General features: G+C 46.3%; 1 pseudogene; it reads right to left on the bottom strand.

Annotated features, from left to right (window-relative positions):
* Positions 1-9,923: 9,923 nt before the first annotated feature.
* On the bottom strand, positions 9,924-11,458 carry LOC142457195 (DNA-binding protein RFX5 pseudogene; annotated as a pseudogene).
* Between the last annotated feature and the right edge of the window lie 8,833 nt (positions 11,459-20,291).

A 20,291-nucleotide genomic window follows, 5' to 3' on the forward strand; every position in this document is an offset into this window, starting at 1 on the left:
ACAAATCTAGCTAGACCAGAGGATGTACACTGGTACAGATAGGAACTGGAAACACAGGGAATCCAGGGTGGATGATCCCTTCAGGACCAGTGGTGTGAGTGACGACACTGGGAGGGTAGAAGGAGGATAGGTTGGAAAGGGGGAACCAAGAATCTACATGTGACCTCCTCCCCGGGGGGACAGACAACAGAAAAGTAGGTGAAGGGAGACGTCAGACACAGCAAGATATGACAAAATAATAATTTATGAATTATCAAGGGTTCATGAGGGAGGTGGGAGCAGGGAGGGAGGGGAAAAATGAGGAGTTGATGCCAGGGGCTTAGGTGGAGAGCAAATGTTTTGAGAATGATGAGGCAATGAATGTACAAATATGCTTTACACAATTGATGTATGTGTGGATTGTGATAAGAGTTGTATAAGTCCCTAATAAAACAATTTAAAGAATTTTTTAAGAAAGAAAGGGATAGGAACTCACGACACACAGAATCCAGGAACAGGAGTGGGAATAGTTATAGCAGAAGGGTAGGGGAAAGAGGGGGAGAGGAAGGGAGAAAGGGGGAACCGATCACAATGATCGACACATCACTATACACCCCTCTCCAGGGAGAGGAACAACAGAAAACATGGGGGAAGGGAGACAGCAGTCAATGTGAGAGATGAAACTAATAACAATGCACAATCTATCAGGGGGTTATGAGGGAGAGGAAGGGGGAAACAAAAGAGCTAATATCAAGGACTCAATAGAAAGTAAATGTCTAGAAAAGAATGAAGGCAACATATGTACAAATATGCCTGATTCAACTGATGTATGGATTGTGATAAGAATTGTACGAGCCCTCAATAAAATGATTTTAAGAAAAAAGAAACAAATGTTCAAAGACCTTGAAACCTTTCAGAGAACATGCTCAGCATATCTTAAACTGAAAGAACTCAAGAAAAAATTCAAGCTTCAAGTTTCGATGCTGAAAGATTTTATGGACAAAATATTGAATGACGCAGGAAGCATCAAAGAAGATGGAAAGAATACAGTCAGTGTACCAAAAAGAAATAGTCAATCTCCCATTTCAGGAGGTAGCCACAAACAAGGCTTCAGGAATCAATGGAATTCCAATAGAAATGTTTCAGCAAGCTGTAGAAGCACTGGAAGAACTCATTGGTCTATGCCAGGAAATTTGGAAGACATTTACTTGGTCAACTAACTGGAAGAGATCCATATGTGTGCCCATTCCAAAGAAAGATGACCCAACAGAATGCTCAAACTATAGAACAATATCATTGATAACGCTTACAAGTAAAACTTTGCTGAAGATCATCCAACAACAGTCGCACTAGTACATTGACAGGGAGCTGCCAGAAGTTCAGGCTGGATTCAGAAGAGGACTTGGAACAAGTTAGATGTCTGCTGGATCTTGGCTCAAAGCAGAGAGTACCAGAAAGGTGTGTATTTGTGTTTCATCGGCTGTGCAAAGGCATTCGACAGTGTAGGCCATAAGAAACTGTGCATAACCTTGAGAAGAATGGGAATTCCACATTTCATCATGCTCCTGCAGAACTTGTACGTGGATCAAGAGGTAGTTGTGTCACCAGAACAAGGGCATAATGTATGGTTTAAAATCAGGACAGGTGTGCATCATGATTGTAGCCTTTCACCATATTTGGTCAATCGGTGTGCTGAGCAAATAACCAGAGAAGCTCGGTTATACGAAGAAGGATGCTATATTAGGACTGGAGGGAGGTTTATAGCAATCTGCAATATGCAGATGACACAACCTTGCTTGCTGAAAGTAAGGAGGACTTGACGCACTGATGAAGATCAAGGATTGCAGCCTTCAGTGTAGATGGCAACTCAAAGAAGGCCCAAATCCTCACAACTGGACCGATAAGTAACATGATAAATGGAGAAAAGCTTGAAGTTGTCAAGGATTTTGTCTTGCTGGTATCCACAATCAATGCTCCTGGACACAACAGTCAGATCAAAAGCTATTGCACTGAGTCGATCTGCTGCAGAAGACCTCTCTAGATTCTTGATGCACAAGGATGCGCATTTAGAGGACTAAGGTGCACCTGACCTCTTTTTTTTTAAAACACTTTTTAAAAAAATCATTGTATTACGGGCTCATACAACTCTTATCACATTCCATACATACATCGATTGTGTAAAGCACATTTGTACATTCATTGCCCTCATCGTTCTCAAAACATTTGCTCTCCACTTAAGGCCAAAATACTTTTTAAATGTTTCATGATTTTGTGAGCCACGTATTCAAGTAAGGTTGATGCATCTGTTTCCACATGGCATTCATGAAGGTCATTGGGTGGCATTTCATGCCATTGCCTTGAGAATGGGTAACAGGTTAGTCTCAAATTCACCCCCAGCAATTCCTCCTCCTGAAGTCTCAGGACCCTTCTACTTGATCATCTCTACAAGGTGGCCAGGTTCCTTACCTGGCAGCTCAAGGCTCTGAGAAAGTGTTTCATCCATTGAGGCTGGAGAAATCCTCAGCGATCACCTATAAACTTTAAACTGGAATTATCCTACAAAGCCATCATTAAACAAAATAACAGCGTAGCCCAAGTGTTTGCCTCTAGTGTATCACCCTTATAAAGATCTTTCTATACTGTAACTGACGACAGCTAAACTAAAGCACAGCAACAGCTGGAAAGGCAACAGTCTCAATGAGTGGCGATGGCACAGCATCGATGGAGGGAGGGTGGTTTCAAGAGACCAAAGGAGAAGCAGCAAGGCTTCTTCTGACCTGTGCTCAGAAGTCCTGCTGTTTCATGGGCCCCATCACAGTTGATAGCTTACAACTAAGTCATAGTGACAGCCCACCTTCAAGGACTGGTGAATAGAAACAGGAGGCATGATTCCTTGGGGACCACCTTTGGATATTTGTCACTATAAATGTGGAATAATCCCCAAGGTATGTTGTTAAGCGAAAAAACAAAGGTGCAGAACATGGTGTACAGCATCAGACATTGGTGTAAAAAGGAGGTGTGTGTGTGTGTGTGTGTGTGTGAGTGTGTGTGCGTGCGCGCTATACCTCTAAAAGGCTGAGTCCCAGGAGAAGGAGGAGGTCAAACATACCTGAGCCCTCCAGCCTGTTCACCAATTCTGACCTGGCCGCCCCTCCCAGAGCCCTCTCTACTTCTCTACTGGGTGCACTAATCGTGTGCAGTGGTCTCACAGAATTCATGATATTTATGATAATACTCATGCCTGTGGGGTTTATTAGTGAAGTGCCAGCTTACAACTTGGGAGCAAAACCAGTAAGCCACGACTTAGGGAGAGGATCAAGAAGCATGTAGGCCAACCTCCCTTCGTCATGCAGGCCTCCTCTCACGGTCCTCGTTGCCTGGCCCCTGCCCAGCTCAGGTGAGAGTTACAAAGCTCATTTAGCTCTGCCGAAAGTGCCTGAGGCACCTCATTCTACCAGCAAGCCTCTTGTCTTTCCCCAAATCTAGCAGGTTCTCGGCACAGTGACCCTGGGTCCAAAGGAGGACACACTTGCTCCCAGCTCTTCTTCCTGGGTGACAGTGAGCTCCCTTCGTCTCTGGTAAGGGAAAAAGTGATGCAGGCCACACCTCCAGGAAACTCCCAGCCATGAGATTAAAGCTGAGACATGAGTCAGCGCATTGCATCTCACACACACACACACACACACACACACACACACACTCCTGTAAAACAAATGGGCTGTCACATTAGATCGCTTCAGGGAGAATGGTCTCAACATTTCCTAACTGTCACACCACTGAGAATCCTGGCCCAGCCAAGCTGACATACACTTCAATCCATAACGGCAGCAGATGCAAACTAGAACGTGAAGACTTTTTGAACCAGGATCTGAAGAAGATAGAGGTTCAGGGAGCAATTTTTTCTCTGAATGATGCTTCTCCATTCAGGAGAAGATGGCTTCTAAAGTTTGATCAACTCAGAAACACTTTTGTCAGCATCGGAGATCTCGAGTACTTGAGTTAATTCAAATCCATTAAGTGCACCAAGTAAAACTAACACTACACAGAGATGGGCAGACAGGTCATCAACAGACAAGTGGGAAAACAAGATGTGGTCTAACCCTGCAGTTGAATGCTACACAGTCCTAAAGAGGAAGGGAGTCCTGAATATGTTCCCACGTGAAAGATCCTTGAAGACCTCATGTTAAGTGAAATAAGGCAGACTCAAAAGGACAAATAAGGTATGACCCAGCTTATATGGAGCATCTCTTACTCTCATAACACGCTGCCCTTGAGTTGATTCTGGTTCATAGCAAGCCTGCCTACAGGACAGAGTAGAACTGCCGCTCTGGCTTTCTGTGATTATAACTTTCTAGGGGAGTAGAAAGCCTCATCTTTCTCACGAGGAGTGGCTGGTGGTTTTGAACTGCTGATCTTGCAGGCAGCAGCCAGTGCATAACCCACCAGGGCTCCTTATATGAATATCTAGATTAGGCAAAGGCATAGAGGCAATAGCTCATTGGTGGTTCCCAGAGACTGGAATGGGGAGGCTACAGAGAGGGAGCTGGGGAGTCATGGCTGAAGGAGTACTGAGGCTGTGTCTGGTGTGAGGAGATGCTTTTGGAAATAGAGAGTGGTGAGAGTTGCACAACATGGTGAATGTAATTAATTCTACCAGATTATATATAATTATATGCACCAAGTCAAACTAAGTTTTATATGATTTATTTATAATCTGGTAGCATTAATATATATACATCAATACACATATATAGTTGAAATGACCTATATATATGATCATTATATATATATATTGTGTGTATATAGGGCATATATTATATATAAGTGCATATACATTTTTCCACAATAAGTTTTTTTTATCTTTTTTTAAATTTTTTAATTTTATTTATTTTTTTACATTTTATTAGGGGCTCATACAACTCTTATCACAATCCATACATATACATATACATACATCAATTGTATAAAACACATCCGTACATTCTTTGCCCTAATCATTTTCTTTTTTTTAAAAATCTTTTTATTGGGGCTCATAAGGCTCTTATCACAGTCTGTACATACATCAAATGAGCAAAGCACCCTTATACATTCGTTGCACTCATCACTCTCATAATTCACCTTCCACTTGGGTTCCTGGAATCAGCTCGGTTTCCCTTTTTTTCCCCCCATCCCCCATCCCCCTCCCTCCCCGATCCTACCCCTGGTCCCTTGATAGTTTATAAATAATTATTATATCTTATCTTACACTCCCCGGCGTCTCCCCTCACCCGCCTCCCCCTTGCCAATCTCCCAGAGAGGAGGTTACACATAGATCTCCGAGATCGGTTCTCCCTTTCTACATGCCCTTCCCTCCTGGTGTCGCCACTCCCACCGCTGGTGTTGAAGGGTTCGTCTGTCCTAGATTCCCTGTGCCTCCAGATCCCCACTGCACCGCTGTACATCCTCTGGTACAACCAGCTCCGCAAGGCAAGGTAGGATTGGGGTCATGATGATTGGGAGGGGAGGAAGCGTTCAGGAACTAGAGGAAGGTTTTGAGTTTCATTGTTGTTACACTGAACCCTGTGTGGCCCATCTCCTCCTCACTACCCCTCTGGAAGGGGTGTTCAGCTCTCTACAGGTGGGCATTGGGTCCCCATCATGCACTCCCCCTCTTTCACGGTGATGTGATTCTCACCACCACCCCACCTTTGATGTTGGAGACCTGGTCTCCTCTGTCCTTCATGGTCACCTATGTTGGTGTGCTGCTTCCGTGTGGGCTCGGTTGCTTCTGGGCTAGATGGCCGCTTGTTTGCTTTCAAGCCTTTAAGTCCCCAGACGCTATATCTCTCAGTAGCCGGGCACCATCCGCCTTCTTCACCACTCTTGCTTATGCACACTTTCGTCTTCAGTCATTATGTGAGGAAGGTGATCACACAATGATTGTTTTTGTTCCTTTGTATCTGCTACATGGTCCATTCAACACCTTGTATTCGCTTAGGCCGTGTGCTTCTTCTCTGTGGGCTTTGTTGCTTCTGAGCTAGATGGCCGCTTATTTGCCTTCAAGCCTTTAAGACCCCAGACGCTATATCTTTTTTTGATAGCCGGGCATCATCAGCTTTCTTCACCACATTTGCTTACACACACGGCTGTCTTCAGTGATCATGTCGGGAAGATGGGTATCTTGCAATGGCTGCTTAGCAGGGCGAGGTGCTATTGTATTGGGGGATTCCACAATAAGTTTTTAAAGAAGCATTATTTTTTTACTGATAACACTCCTGATACATCATGAAAATGAAATGTTTACATAACTGTTTGTATGGCACTTACTTTATGAATATATATTTATACACACTCACATAAATTAAGTCACTTGCAGCAATAGACACCAAGGCAAAATCGATACTTATCTGTAGATGGTATCATAAGTGAGTTTTGCTTATTATGTGTGTATGTATTTGCATCTGTGTGTTTGCTGATCTTTCTGTAATAAGCCTTTATAGCTTTTCTAATAAGAAATAAAGTCCTAGTACTGATCCAGGAATAAACCAACAGATCAATGAATCAGGAGAGAAAATTGGAAAAGAGATTCAATAAATAGAAGAATCTGTTGTATTATCAAGGTAGATTTCACATCATGGTAGGGGAGACAGACAGCTCAATACATTTCATCGGTTCCAGTGGCTAACAATTTGGGTGATCAAGCTGAGCTTTCTGTTGTGGCTGGTAGATGCCACTGAGTTAGTTCTGACTTGTGGTAACTCTATGTACACTGCCCAGTCCTGTGCCTTGCTCAAAATTGGCATTACGTTTGAGTCCATTGTTTCAGCCACTGTGTCAGTCCCTCTGGTTGAAGGTTTTCCACTTGTTCGCTGACCCTCTATTTTACCCTCTGCAACGTCTGGTCCCTTCCTGATGACGTGTTCGCAGTAAGCACCTCTCCATCCTCATTTCTAAGGGGAATTCTGGCTGCATTTCTTTAAAGCAGATGTACCTGTTCTTCTGACCATCCATGGAAATGTTCATATTCTTCAATAAACACTGTCATTCGGATGCATCCATTCTTCTCTGTGCTCCGTGGTCAGTGTCCAGTTTTCACATACAGTGTGCTAAAGGAACTCTCACAGTAAACAAACAAACAAACACAGAATGTTTAATCACATTGAGTGGGTAAAAACAGGTACATTTTAAAAGAAAATGTACGCAAGTACTTCCATACTCTTAAAGGACAGGTCTTTCTAACCCACAAGGACCCCTACTGTTGCCAAGCTGGGCACAAGAGGAGAAAGTGGCCGAGTTGGAAATATCAAAATACAATGTATGCATTTAAAAGGCCATCCCAAGTCCCCACCAATAACAACTATAACCTGCCTAGGGGGCGGGGGGCGGGGCAATGCACATGAAACGTGCACTGCCTAGTAATAAAACCTATACAACGTACCGGAGTATGTAAAAGCAGACCTGGGGAAAATGAAGTGCTCAGTGGAGGCTAGTAGAATTTATTCACCGCAGCTTTGCTTTTAATAGAACAAAGAGAGACAATCTAAATGTTCGTGACTAGATAAAGCCTTGTGATTGAGTGTCATGCAGTGGGTAAAAATAATACACTAGTTCTGTGTGTACTTCTGCTTCTCTTAGGCCTCTCAGCCCCTCCCAAGCCCGACCTGGGAGGAGGTGATAAGCTTGAAATGGACCCTGCTTAGAAGGGTGTAGGGTCAATGTGTTAAGAGGACATGCCCATGCGGGATCTTCCTGTGGGCTGCCTCCATCCACTGTCCTGTGGTTCTCCGAAGCTCACAGGCTAAGTTGGGGCGGGACTGGCCATACCTCACCTTCTGACCTTACACAGGGATTGCTTATCTACTCCATGTCTCCAGATGACCAGCCTCAGCTCATACTCTATGTCTGGTTCGATCCAGCTTCTACTCCACAGTCCTGAATGAGGCTGCGACAGCCAAGGCCTGATCTGTGAGTTCAGATCTTGTTAGGCCTCCTGACCAGAAAACAAAAGACAATGCATGCTCACGAGGTTGTGACATGACTGACCATTGGCAATGTGCGCTGGCAAGGTTGTGAGGTGACTGACAGGAACAATGCATGGTCATTACTTTGCAGCCTCCGGCTAGTGTCGCACCTTAGCAGCATGGTGCAGGATGAAACTGCTCCAAGAGCCCAAGGGTTAAACCTAGATGATGCAGACAGCAGAAGCCAACACAAACTAGCAAGGGAGACAGAGTAGCACCATGGTTACAATCCGATTTGTTGGGTTTTTTTTCTAACACTTAACTTTAGTAGAAGTTTCCATAGCCAATTAGTTTTCCAATCAATAATCCACAGAGGAAGAGTTCCCTAACATTGGTTGCAACCCCCACAATGTGTCAGCACTCTCCCTCTTTCGTCCCTGGGTTTCCTCATTTCTTGTTCCTGTCCCTCCTTGCCCTCTCATCTTGGGCTTTGGGCACATGCTGTCCTGTGAGTCGCATGTGGTCGGTTATTCTAGGAAGCATGTTCTTCATGGGCGTTAGTGTTTGCTTTATGGTGCTATGCTGACATCAAGAAGGGTCTGTAGTCTCAAGTTAGGCATTGACCCAGGGCAATGGTCTTTGGGGCTCCTCTAGTCTCTTTTCTTGGGGGGGGGATACAGAATGAATTTAATGAAATGAAGAGGAAGTCAATAGCTTTACTAGTCCTGGTGAAAGATGGTGGGGGAGGTGTACTAGTAATGAGGGGAAAAGGGAAGTTCAGAAACACGAAAGGGAAGCTGCTCCACTCTGAGAAGAGATGGAAGCAAGGGACTGTCATTCTTCATACGGAGCCTAGAGAGCGAGTCCCTAAAGGGGAATGACCCCCTTCTTGTTCCTTCTGAGACCCGATCAAGAGGAAGACTATGATGGATACAGGCAGTAGGTCTCGCTGATCACTTGTCTTTCTTAGCAGCATCCTCCTCTGCAACTCCCCCCTTACGGTTTTCATTTAGGCCTGGTGACTGAAGAGACTGGCCTTTTTAAAGAAAGCACAGTGTAGTCCATGGTGTAGAGTAAGCAAATGAGCATGCATCGTCCTCAGGCCACAGGGATTGGTTAGGGATGGATGTATATCTCAGGCTGACCTGAGCAGAGTGGATCTAAAGGGCTTATGCTGGGAGCCCCGTCACAAAGAACCCCCACTTAACGAGGGCACATGGAACCCCAGGAGCGCTGGCAGTCACGAGGTGGCCGGCCTTAAGGTGATCCTACAGAAAGTGGAGCATAAAGAATAAAATAAATTAGGTACTTTGACATAGACTGAGCTCCTGGATCAAGCTTCACCTGGAGCCAACCCTAACCTCTGAAGTTTACAGGTATCTGTGACAATAAAGCCTTTTGATTCTTAAGCCAGTTTGAGTTGGGTTTTTTTATGATTTAAAACCAAGATTCCTAAGCTTTACATCCATCATACTTATCCTACCTAGCCCTATCTTCCCACAGATTAGCACAGGGATCCAGGTAAGAAGGTCACTAGAGTTTTGTTAGTGACATAGAAGGCAAAGGTATCAAGCTGGCGGGGTCAGAGGCAAGACGAGGTGACTCAGCAGCTGTACAGAGAATGGGTCAAATGAGAAGCAAGTGCAAAGGGGCTTCTACTAAGCAGGCAGAGTTGACATATGTATGTATACACACTTAAATTCTCTTCCCCACCTTTCACGAGGGGGTTGCTTTGGGGTCCTTCCAGTCATGGGGTAAGGGACTTGGAAGCACATGCCCCTTGAAGCCTTTGCTATCCTGTGTGGCACTCTCTGCCTCTCCCTTTCCCAACGGAAGGGCCTCTTTTGGGGCTTCTACTGCCCTTGATGACACTCACTTTGGGGGTGACAATAATTTTCTCCCCTGCTTCTTTGGCATGTCGAGAACTAGAGCCCCTTACTCCTTTGGGAATAGCGCCATCTTCCTGACCCTGGGCAAGCACTGTCCCCCTCTCGGCCTCACCCTTTAGCCCTGTCCCCTCCGACCCTCCCGAGGAGTTGCTTGCCGCTCCAGAGCGCCATGTCTCCAGTGGTAACCTTGACCGGGCAGAGTCGGGGGCAGCTGCTGACTTCTCCGGGGTTAGAATTCCTTTCCCCCGCTTCCACCTGATTTTTATCGAGGACTCCCCCACCTTCTTTTGGCATCAGCTCCTACATCCTCTCCATCCTGCTTCGCTGCTTTTGTTGGCAGGCCCTGCCCCCTGGCCTCCCTCACAGGTCCTTCAGCGGTCCTCTTGACGCCCTTGTCATGGGGTCCCGGGTCGCTGGCTGTGCCTACCTCCCTGTTCTCCATGCTTCGGGCTGAGGGAGACCCACAGGTGGAGCTCACCAGTCCCAGGAAAAGGCGGGACAGCTGGTAAGGTCATGCTAATGATGGGCACTGCCGCCTGAGGAACCCCAGCCCTGCTGGGCAAAGGCAATGTAGCCACTTTTAAGGGGCCTTGAGAGAGCTTGGGGGCAGAATAGGTGGAGAGACTCGAATTGACTGGATATGTGAGCAAGAGGTCCGGGGGAGGAGCAGAGGGAGTCGAGCCACCAGGGACTTAGCTTGGGGGTCACTGGCTGCTGGGGCCGGGCTCTCGACTACACTCTTCTCCCGTTCTCCACGCCCTAGGGGGCCAGGCCCAGCCCGGGCTTCCAATTCCTTGGAAGGCTGGGCTGGTCCCTCTGATTTCTTCGGGTTCCGCCCTCCAGGTTCTCTACACCGCTCTTGGATTTCGATAACCGTTCTCGGGGGCCATGTTCATCCTCTTCAGCAAGCCCCATGGCCTGGAGCACATGCGCATGGGCGGATCTGGCAGAGATGAGGTGCTGCTGAAGCAGGAAGCGGGCGACCTCTACGATGGAACTGAAGGACCGTTTCAGGATTGGCTCTGGCCAGTCACAGGTCAGGGCGCAGGCTGCATCTACCAGTTCATCCCGCGGTGCCTGGGTCACTTCTGGGCCCATTTCTGGGCTCTCGGGGGCCCTTCAGGTCAAGTCCGGGCAGGGGTGGCATACATACCATGGGCTTTTTTCGTATGCCACTGTAGCAATATTTGGACTGGCCCTGGCCACCCAGCCTCCGGGCCTTGATGTCAGGGAAAATCTCTCTGATGGCTTTGCCAAAGTTGGCTGTGCTGAGTGGGCTGCAACAGGCGAGGCTCGTGCACAGTTTGCTTTGGCAGACAGGTGTCTGTGTGCTCTTCCAGGTGGTTGCGGATCCACTTATAAGCATAAATATACTCCTCGTCGCTGAGTGTGCTGGCCTCTGAGCTTTTGTCTCCAGTGCTGGGCCCTGAGGGGAGCTGAAGGTAGAGATACAGCTTGTCGTTGTCTGAGAATTTCTGTACATCTTGCAGAATCCCCTCCACTTTGTTCGCAAGGCCTTGGAAATGGTAGCTTGGAGCCTCTGAAGAAGGGTGGTGGGCTCACCCGCCTCCGCATTACCTGGGGGGGGGGCCCTCGGGGAGCCCTCCCCCCAGCCTTCGGGCTCTTAGAATCAGGTTCGTCTTCTGTCATCCCAGCACGAGGGCTCGTAGCCACCTTCACTCCAGCCCAGCCCCACGGTTCTGGCTCGGCCGGCTCGTGCGTTGCTTTATTTTCTTTTTTCCTGAATCTCCTCTAGTCTCTTTCAGAGCAATGTCTGATATTTTTCTTTTGGCTTTTTTCAAAAATCCATTCTATTATTTCCTATTCTTAAGAGTGGTTGGTCTGGCTAGACCAGAGGATGTACACTGGTACAGATAGGAGCTGGAAACACAGGGAATCCAGGGTGGATGATCCCTTCAGGACCAGTGGTGAGAGTGACCATACTGGGAGGGTAGACGGAGAGTGGGTTGGAAAGGGGGAACAGATTACAAGAATCTACATGTGACCTCTTCCCTGGGGTATGGACAACAGAAAAGTGGGTGAAGGGAGATGTCGGACAGGGCATGATATGACAAAATAATAATTTATAAATTATCAAAGGTTCATGAGGGAGGGAGGAGCAGGGAGGGAGGGGGGAAAATGAGGCGCTGATGCCAGTGGCTTAAGTGGAGAGCAAATGTTTTGAGAATGATGAGGGCAATGAATGTACAAATATGCTTTACACAATTGATGTATGTATGAATTGTGATAAGAGTTGTATGAGCACTTAATAAAATGATTAAAGATAAACAAAACAAGAATAAAATTTTTAAGAGTGGTTGGTAGTGGGAACTGAGCACCATCTAGTTCTTCTGGTCTCAGGTTAGAACAGGCTTTTTTTGTTAATGGGCCATTCTTCCTTTGGACTAATTGCTTCCTTGAGGCTTTGGTTTTCTTGGTAGTTAGTTTTTTGTGCCAAACTGGCTGATAAACATGTGTGGGATTAATTGAAGGGCAGAGAGATAAATGGTTTGGCGAGCCTCGCCTTTCTTGTTGTTTGCTCTTTGATCACCGGACCAGTATGCGGCTGCCTTGCTTGTTCTGTGCCTCAATTTGCAAGTCACACTACCTGTGGGAAACCTAACCCATGGACTGTGTCGCTGTAATTTGAGGTTCCTTCAAGACTTGCTTCACTACACAATTGGAATTTACATCTGGCTGACTGTTTGTGCCCTGCCTTGCTGTTTGCTGCCTGTGCCCAGATAGCCTAAATTGCTCTATAGAGGACTACCTGGCGGCCCTCAAGACTTGAAGGACTGCCAGTGTCTCACGGAGTGAGTTGCACTGAGCCATTTGTACTGCTTTATAATTTAATTAACTGCTTATTCCTTACGTTATATATCTATCTGTATTAATATATATATAATTATTAGAATTTAGGTTTTGTTTCTCTAGAGAACCCTGTCTAACACAGGACTCCTATTCTCCAGGCAGGAAGAGACCAACAGTTGCTTCTTAGATGCCCACTTGCAAGTTTTTCAGACCCTAGATGCTATTTAGCAGACTAGGATGTAAAACATTATCTTTAGGATCTATCGTTGTTATGTACCACCAAGTCGGTCCTACCACTAGAGCACAACAGAACAAGACACTGCCCAGGCCCGCTCCATCCTCACCATTGTCTCTACACTTGAGCCCATTGCTGCAGCCATGCTGTTAATATGAGCGGGTACCCCCCAAAAAAAACTGGGAAAAGGCTCCATAGGGCAGAGCTTTGGTGGTATGCATTTTCCCCTTTATGCGAGCATCAAGCAACTCGCTCTGAGTTAGTGTACCCAGTGGTGTCTCCTGGGAAGGTTCTCTCTGGTCACAGCGAATTTTTCATAAAAGAAGTTTCACTCTAACTTTGTTTTATGGGGTGGCTGATTTAAGAGAACAGTGCAGCTGTGAAAGTTTGTTTCCTGCTTGGGAAAAATGCTGCAGAAACTGTTATGATGTTGAACACAGCTTACAAGGACAGTGCTATGGGAAAACTCAAGTGTACAGTGGTTTTCTCATTTCATAAAAGGTAAAATATCAGTTGATGATAAACATCATTCTAGATATCTGTCAACATTCCAAAGAGACAAAAATGTTGACAAAATTCAGGTACTTGTGCTCCAAGACCATTGAAGAGATGAGGAAGTTATCTGGATTTTATCAGTGAATTGTAAAGGAAGATTTAAGAATGAGAAGGGTCGCTGGCAAATTTGTGCCTTGGGTCCTGAAACTGACCAGGAAAAAGAGTGCTGAATGGAAACATGCTGAGCTTTGAAAGAACAGCTCCGAATTGACCCAGACTTTCTGCAAGGTCATTACTGGTGATGAGACATGGTGCCATTCTTCAGACCTCCAAAGCAATCAAGCCAGTGTGTGTTAGTCTGGATAGACTAGAGAAACAAATTCATAGAGACTCATATGTGTATAGGAAAGAACTTCATATACAAGAGCAATTGAGTATTGGGAAAACAGCCTAGCTCAGTCCAGATCAAGTCCATAAGTCTGACATTAGCCTATTTGTCAGATACCACTCTCTAAAGTCCTCTTCAGATTCCTGCAACACATGCAATGACACCAAATACAGGATGATCACAGGCCAGTGGATGGAAAGTCTTGTGGATCCAGTGGTAGTAGAAGCATCCCAGCACTGGTGTGGGTCTCCACATGACTTCTCCAGCTCTCTGATTTCTGACTGCACCAGTGTAGCTCCATGAGGCTCATCCTCAGTAATGTCTTGGCACAGGGAGTGTGTGTGTGTGTGTGTCCCGCCTCCAGCGAGCTATTTATCTCCTGAGCACCTCTGAATGAGGTCATCAAGCTGCGATCTGATTGACAGACTAAACGCCACCCCTTCACTCAAGTCTCAAATTGACAACAGATAATGTAACTACCCCATATGCTGAGCATGTCCTTCCATTAGGCACAAGATGCTGCCAGTTGACCTGGATGTCCCTCAGGACTATGGTTGTCAGCCTTCAAATCCAATGGTTCAGTCCTGATATCCAGGTCGTTTCTCTACCTGTAGCACTTATGTGAAGAGCAGGGCTTAAATGTGGACTGCCCGATTTCCGATCGTTTTCTTATCTGTACGATCCTACTAAGTTAAAATCAGATTACAATCCTGTCTGTCTTCCCAGGTTGTTGGAGAAATTAAATCAGTTGGTATACATAAAGCATATATTCAGAACTGTGCATGTTCGTTGTAATTATGTAAAGGTTAGTTGTGATCATCATTGCAATGGCATCCAAGAGACTTTAAATGAAACAACCATCACCACAACAAAATATCCTTCCTGGTAGATCTCCAACCTGAACAGACTGGCTCTCCTAGCTTCTCCTGAGAGGGCACCAGGATTCTGGAAAGTCACATGGGAACACCCCCGCCTGCCGTCACCTGGCACTGCTGGCTGAAACCACACCCTGCAGTACTTGTAGGGAAATAAAGCAGAGGAGGGAGGCACCAGAGCACACATTTTGTGCTGGTTCTCAAATCTAGGTGGCTCTGGTATCAGGCATTTGCCCAGGCAATCCTGAAACAGGGTTTTAATCCTCTTTGCCTCTGGTCCACACAAGCAGTTTCTTTTGGGATCTTTCTGCATGACTGGCAAGTTCCCCTTCCTGGGTGCCAGGTGTGGGGCCATAGCCTCACCCTGGCTGTTGTCCTTTCAAAAGTCCACCTCGACCCCACTCAGGGCTTAACCTCAGAAAAGCTCATGGTGCCTTGTGAAAGAGAAAGGCAAGTTGCAAATCGTGAGTCTGGTAGAACCACTGGTTACAATATTTAGGGAAATACATTTAGAAAGTCTAGAAGGATGTATACACAGTGGTTACCTCTGGGTTGGGATCTTAGCAGGGACAGGGGTGGGGGGTGAGCCAGCTGCCATTGGGTTGGTGTCACTCCTGACACCCGATGGTGATCAGCTTAGGATTGCGCCTGTGGGGATTTCAGCAGCTGGCTTCTCAGAAGTCAATCACCAGGCCTTTATTCCAAAGCACCTTTGAGCAGCCTCCAGCCCCCAGCTGTTACCAACCAGGTGGCTCTGGGAGGGAGAAGGACTCCCTGCTTGCTGTAATCCTGTCAGTATTGTTAGACATTTTCACAGCAAGCATATGCTAGTTTTGCAGTGACAAAATAACCCCCAAAATATTTTCAATAAATACCAAATCACAGTAAAATATTTGCAGCCCACCTTTTGTAGATAAAAGGGTTAAAGAGATGCATACAAGTATTTATAAATTAAAAAAGAAAATGGTTGAGGAGAACGTAATGAAATAGCAGCAGTAGGTAACCTGGGTGCTGTGCCATTGAGCTGATTCTCACTTGTGGGGCCCTGATTATGCGCTCAGCTTAATGGAAAGGTTGGAGGTTCAAATCCCCTTGCTGCTCCATGGGAGAAGGATGTGATTTGATTCTGTGAAGATGATGGCTTCAGAAGCCTTTCTACTCTATCCTAGATGCCTCTATGACTCTCAAGGGTACTGAAAGGACTCTTTTAATTTTCTTCTTTCTTCTATTTTCCAAACATGTCATATTGAAAATTCCTTACACTTTTCTAGTCAGAAAAATAGAATTTTGAAATTACAGGGAACCAACACAAAAACACCAGATCATTAAAAAAGATGTGCACAAGGAAGCCAGAAAGCTTAAAAGACTTGAAAGGATAAGACTTAAAATGAGACTATTTAATAAGGAAAAAATATCTTCTAATTTTTGTAAAAATGAAAAACAATTGGGAATAATACAAGTGAGAATGAGGAAATCCGCTGGAAACTTACAAAAGTTCTACTCTGAAAAGCCAATAGCTGGAACGAATGTTTAAAAGAAGCCACTGGAAAGCAGGCAAGTGGTGAGATCTTGTCCAGGCCTTGTCTGTGGGAGGCCCTGGTCAAGTTCAGAAGCATCCTTTCGGGAGCAGGACTTCTTCAGGAGGCTCCCTGAGACGGAGACACACTTACTCTGGTGACAGTGTGAAGCCACCAGGCACACCGAGCCACGCTTTCTGGGGACCACCGCCTTATTTCAGAGCCATGTAGGCATTTATCCAGCACACACACCCCCGTCCCGTCCCGCCGCCGGACCAACAGCTCCTTGAAGGACAGGGGGCAGGGGTGCCATATGCCCACCCCTGCAAGAGCCTGACAGAGGGGAGACAATCCATAACCTCCCATCATCTGCCTCTGGACCCTGCAGAGGCCTTCAGCTCCGTGCCTCGGTATTCTCAGATCAGGCTGCAGCCCAGCCCGGGGGAGCACCCTTACCACGTGATTCTCGCATGGCTCCCACCCCAATTCATCACCGCACAGATTAACCTGATGATGTTTGATTCCATGCACAAATGCCTACTGACGATGTGACTGACTGGCATCCCGCCCTCCACGCTGCAGCACTGTGACTCAGAATTCGAGCCTGCCAGAGCTCACGTAGGCCTCCCTCTGCCCTCCCACAAAAAGAGACTCCTCATCCCAGTGAGCTCCCTTCAGCCTGCAGCAAGCTCCCAGGAAGCCCCGGCCAGCCAGGGAGACTTATTTTGTTGGAGGGACTACGCTCTGTGGGCACAGAAGGGCACTCTGAGACTGGCCCTGAGCCCTCGTGGACCCTTTCCTCACCCAGGCCCCAACCCACAGATGGCCCTTGAGTCTGAGCAATGTCCAGGAATGACCTAGAGCCCTCAGCCAGCTTTATTCGAATCCTGAATCATTTGTGATCACAATTTTAGTTACCTTTTTTGTTTTTCCTTTTCTTTGTGTTCATTTTTTGTTTTATTTTTGTATTGATTTTTATTCCATTAATTTTAGATCAATACTCTTCCCTAAGTTCATAACTTCCAAAAAGTTCCTGAGTGGCACTGTTGGGTAAGCATTGGGCTGTTAACTACAAGGTTGGCAGTTCAAGCCCACCAACTGCTCTGAGGGAGACGGATGAGGCTGTCAGCTCCTGGGAAGATTTACAGCCTCAGAAACCTGTTTAGAGTCACTGTGAGTCAGAATTGACTTGAGGGCTGTGGGGTTTGTTTGTTTGTTTTTTATACACTCCAACTAAGCCCTTAAACATCTAGCTCTTGTCAGTCTAGAACAGGAGTTACTGGTGAGAAGAGAGGAGGTTATTGGGGGATGATAAGAGCAATGCCTCTCACACGGCAACGTGCAATGAATCACCAGAAATTGTGGCGATGCAGGTTCTCCTCCCATAGTCCTAGGGTGATGTCTGAGGCTCTGCCTTTCTCACCAGCGCCCAGCTGGTGCTGATGCTGCAGGTCCCAGGACCACACTCTGTGTGGCAGGCGGCAGGCAGTATCCTTGTGCCCATGACATCATGAAGCAGGAAGAAACTCTAGAGGCTCTGTTGGCTAGCTTCTCCTGGAGGATAGAAATTCTTCTGACATATAGGATAGCGATGGAGCCACAAAACGGCTCACAAGAATGCACCTGGGGCGGGGGAGGGAGAATGAACCTGGAGGACATGCTACTGAGTGAAATTGTTGTTGTTGTTGGTAGGTGCCTTTGATAGTTACATAATCTGGTGTCAACCTGATGATATTAAAAGGGTGTCAATCAAGTCACAGCTCATTTGGAGGCTCATTTGGAGATAAATAGCTCACTAGAGGTCAGACGGACTATCTCTCTCTGCTTTGTCTTCCTGCTGACAAGCCACATGGAGCTATGCTATGGAGCCAGAGCCCTGGGGCTGGAGGAGTCATGTGTAGACCCACGGCAGTGCTGTGCTGCTTCCACTGCCACTGGATCCACAAGACTTTCCACCCCCTGGCCTGTGATCTTCCTGCATTCAGTGTTATTGCACGTGTTGCATGAGTCTGAAGAGGAATTTATAGACTGGTATTGGACATATGGTCTAATATTGGACTTGTGGACTTGATTTGGACTGGGCTGGGATGTTTTCTTAATATACAATTACCCTTCTATATAAAGCTCTTTCTCATACACATGGGTGTCTCTGGATTTGTTTCTTTAGTTTCTCAGACTAACACACTGAGTGCCATTGAGTTGCTTCTGACTCATAGCGACCCAGTACACCACAGAACAAAACACTGCTCCGTCTGGGCCATCGTCCCAGTCGTTCTAGGCTTGACCTGTTGTTGCAGCCACTGTGCCAATCGTCTCGAGGACCTTCCTCTTCTTCGCTGCCCTCCACTTTACCCAACATGATGTCCTTCTCCAGCGACTGTTCTCTCCTGACAACATGGCCAAAGTACCTGAGACGACATCCTGTCATCCTTCAATCACAAAAGGACAGACATTGTGTGAGAACACTACTATAAAGAGGCAAGAAAAAGTCTCCATGGAGAAAGAAATATTCTCCGAGCGTCACGGGGGGATGGAGGGAAAGTCATTAACTAGAGAGCAGATTTGGATTAACTTTGGCGCAGGAGAAGGCAAAACACTGGGAGCGGCAGGTCAGCATAGCATGGCCAAGGCAAAGGAAGCCAGTGGGAGGTATACACGAGTAAAATGTAACAAGAGGAAACTATTTCCTGCCCAGTCATTCCATAGCAGTAATAATCAGCATGTTATAAATGGATATGTAGGTAAGGAGATGTACGCTGAGCGGGTCTGCAATGGTGCAGGGGCAGTGAATTATTTAATATGGCTCTTCTAACTAAAGTCTCTAACTCCACCAAACGACCTTTCCCTGCACGGGTCTGGTAATAGGGTGGAGGAAGAGACTCAGAGGATTCATCTGTGAGTAATTGGGTAAAGGTTCCCTGGAGTGGAATCCTGCTGTGTATAAAATGAGCCCTCTGAGAAGCAGGAGAGGGATCTCATTATCAACAAGAACCAGAGGGGAGCAAGTCCTCTGGACCCGAGGTTCCTGCACAGTGAACCTTTGGATCCAGGTGACAGCTGTACCTTCAGAGGAGCACCAGCAGAACCAGGAGGCAGAGCATGGAATAGAATGATGGACTTCCCCATCCACAGACGAATGTTTTTGCGCAGGAGGCTGGCTCGCAGAGTGGGGTGCCCCTCGGTGCTTAATTGGGGAAGTTGGATTTGCTGACTCGTGGAAGTGGAGCTGAGGGTCTTCTGGGTGAGGCTTATTGGAGTAGGGTGCCTGTAGGCACTTCATTCAGGGAGCTGGGTTTGCTGACCTCCAGAACTTGAGCTGAATGCCTTCTGGTTAAGGCTGAGAGCAGAGTGGTGTACGCCTTTGGACATTTATTAGCAAACCTGAAACTTTGTAACATGTAACGTGTTCTGGGAAACAACCACCCTGAGCATTTCTTCCTGCCTTACAACTTGTTAATTTCCTTAATAAACCCTTCAGTCATGAATTTTGTCTGTGAATTTCTGTGTAGCCATTTCAATGGATATTAGAACCCAAAGGAATAAAATAGAGAACATTAATTAATGAATATTAATTCATTCAAATTATGTATGAGAGTATAGCCAATGTGATATGGCTCGCATATAATATTTCTACATATGTATATGTATGTGCTGCAAATATGTCCAGGTAAACAGTTTAGCATACAGGGCATAAAATTATGCAAACTTGTTAGACATAATCACCATGAGGGACTGAGTCACAGCACTTGAGGGTTTTAAACCATTGTCTCAGGGAATATATTGATCCACATAAAGTGATGTTCTATATCCTGCTTTGGTGAATAACTTCTGGGGTCTTAAAAGCTGGCACGCAGCCCTCTAAGATCCAGCCCTCTTGGATCCTGTCTGGAGCCAAGAACAGTGAAGAAAGTCAAAGATTCAAGGAAGCTGGTCCTTGAATTGGTCCAAAAGATTAATGGACTACAGGAGCCACAGCCTCCACCAGACGGAGACCAGAGGGACTAGATGGTGCCCAGCTACCCAATAACCACCTTTATCAGGATCACACAGAAGGCCCTGGACAGAGTGGGTAAAAAATGCTGGGTAAAATTCAGAATCATTAAAAAAGACCGGGTTTACCAATCTGGTAGCACCTATGGCTCCTAAAAACCTCTCAGACCTG

This window comes from Tenrec ecaudatus, chromosome 9 (assembly GCF_050624435.1).
Source record: "Tenrec ecaudatus isolate mTenEca1 chromosome 9, mTenEca1.hap1, whole genome shotgun sequence".
NCBI lineage: Eukaryota > Metazoa > Chordata > Mammalia > Afrosoricida > Tenrecidae > Tenrec > Tenrec ecaudatus.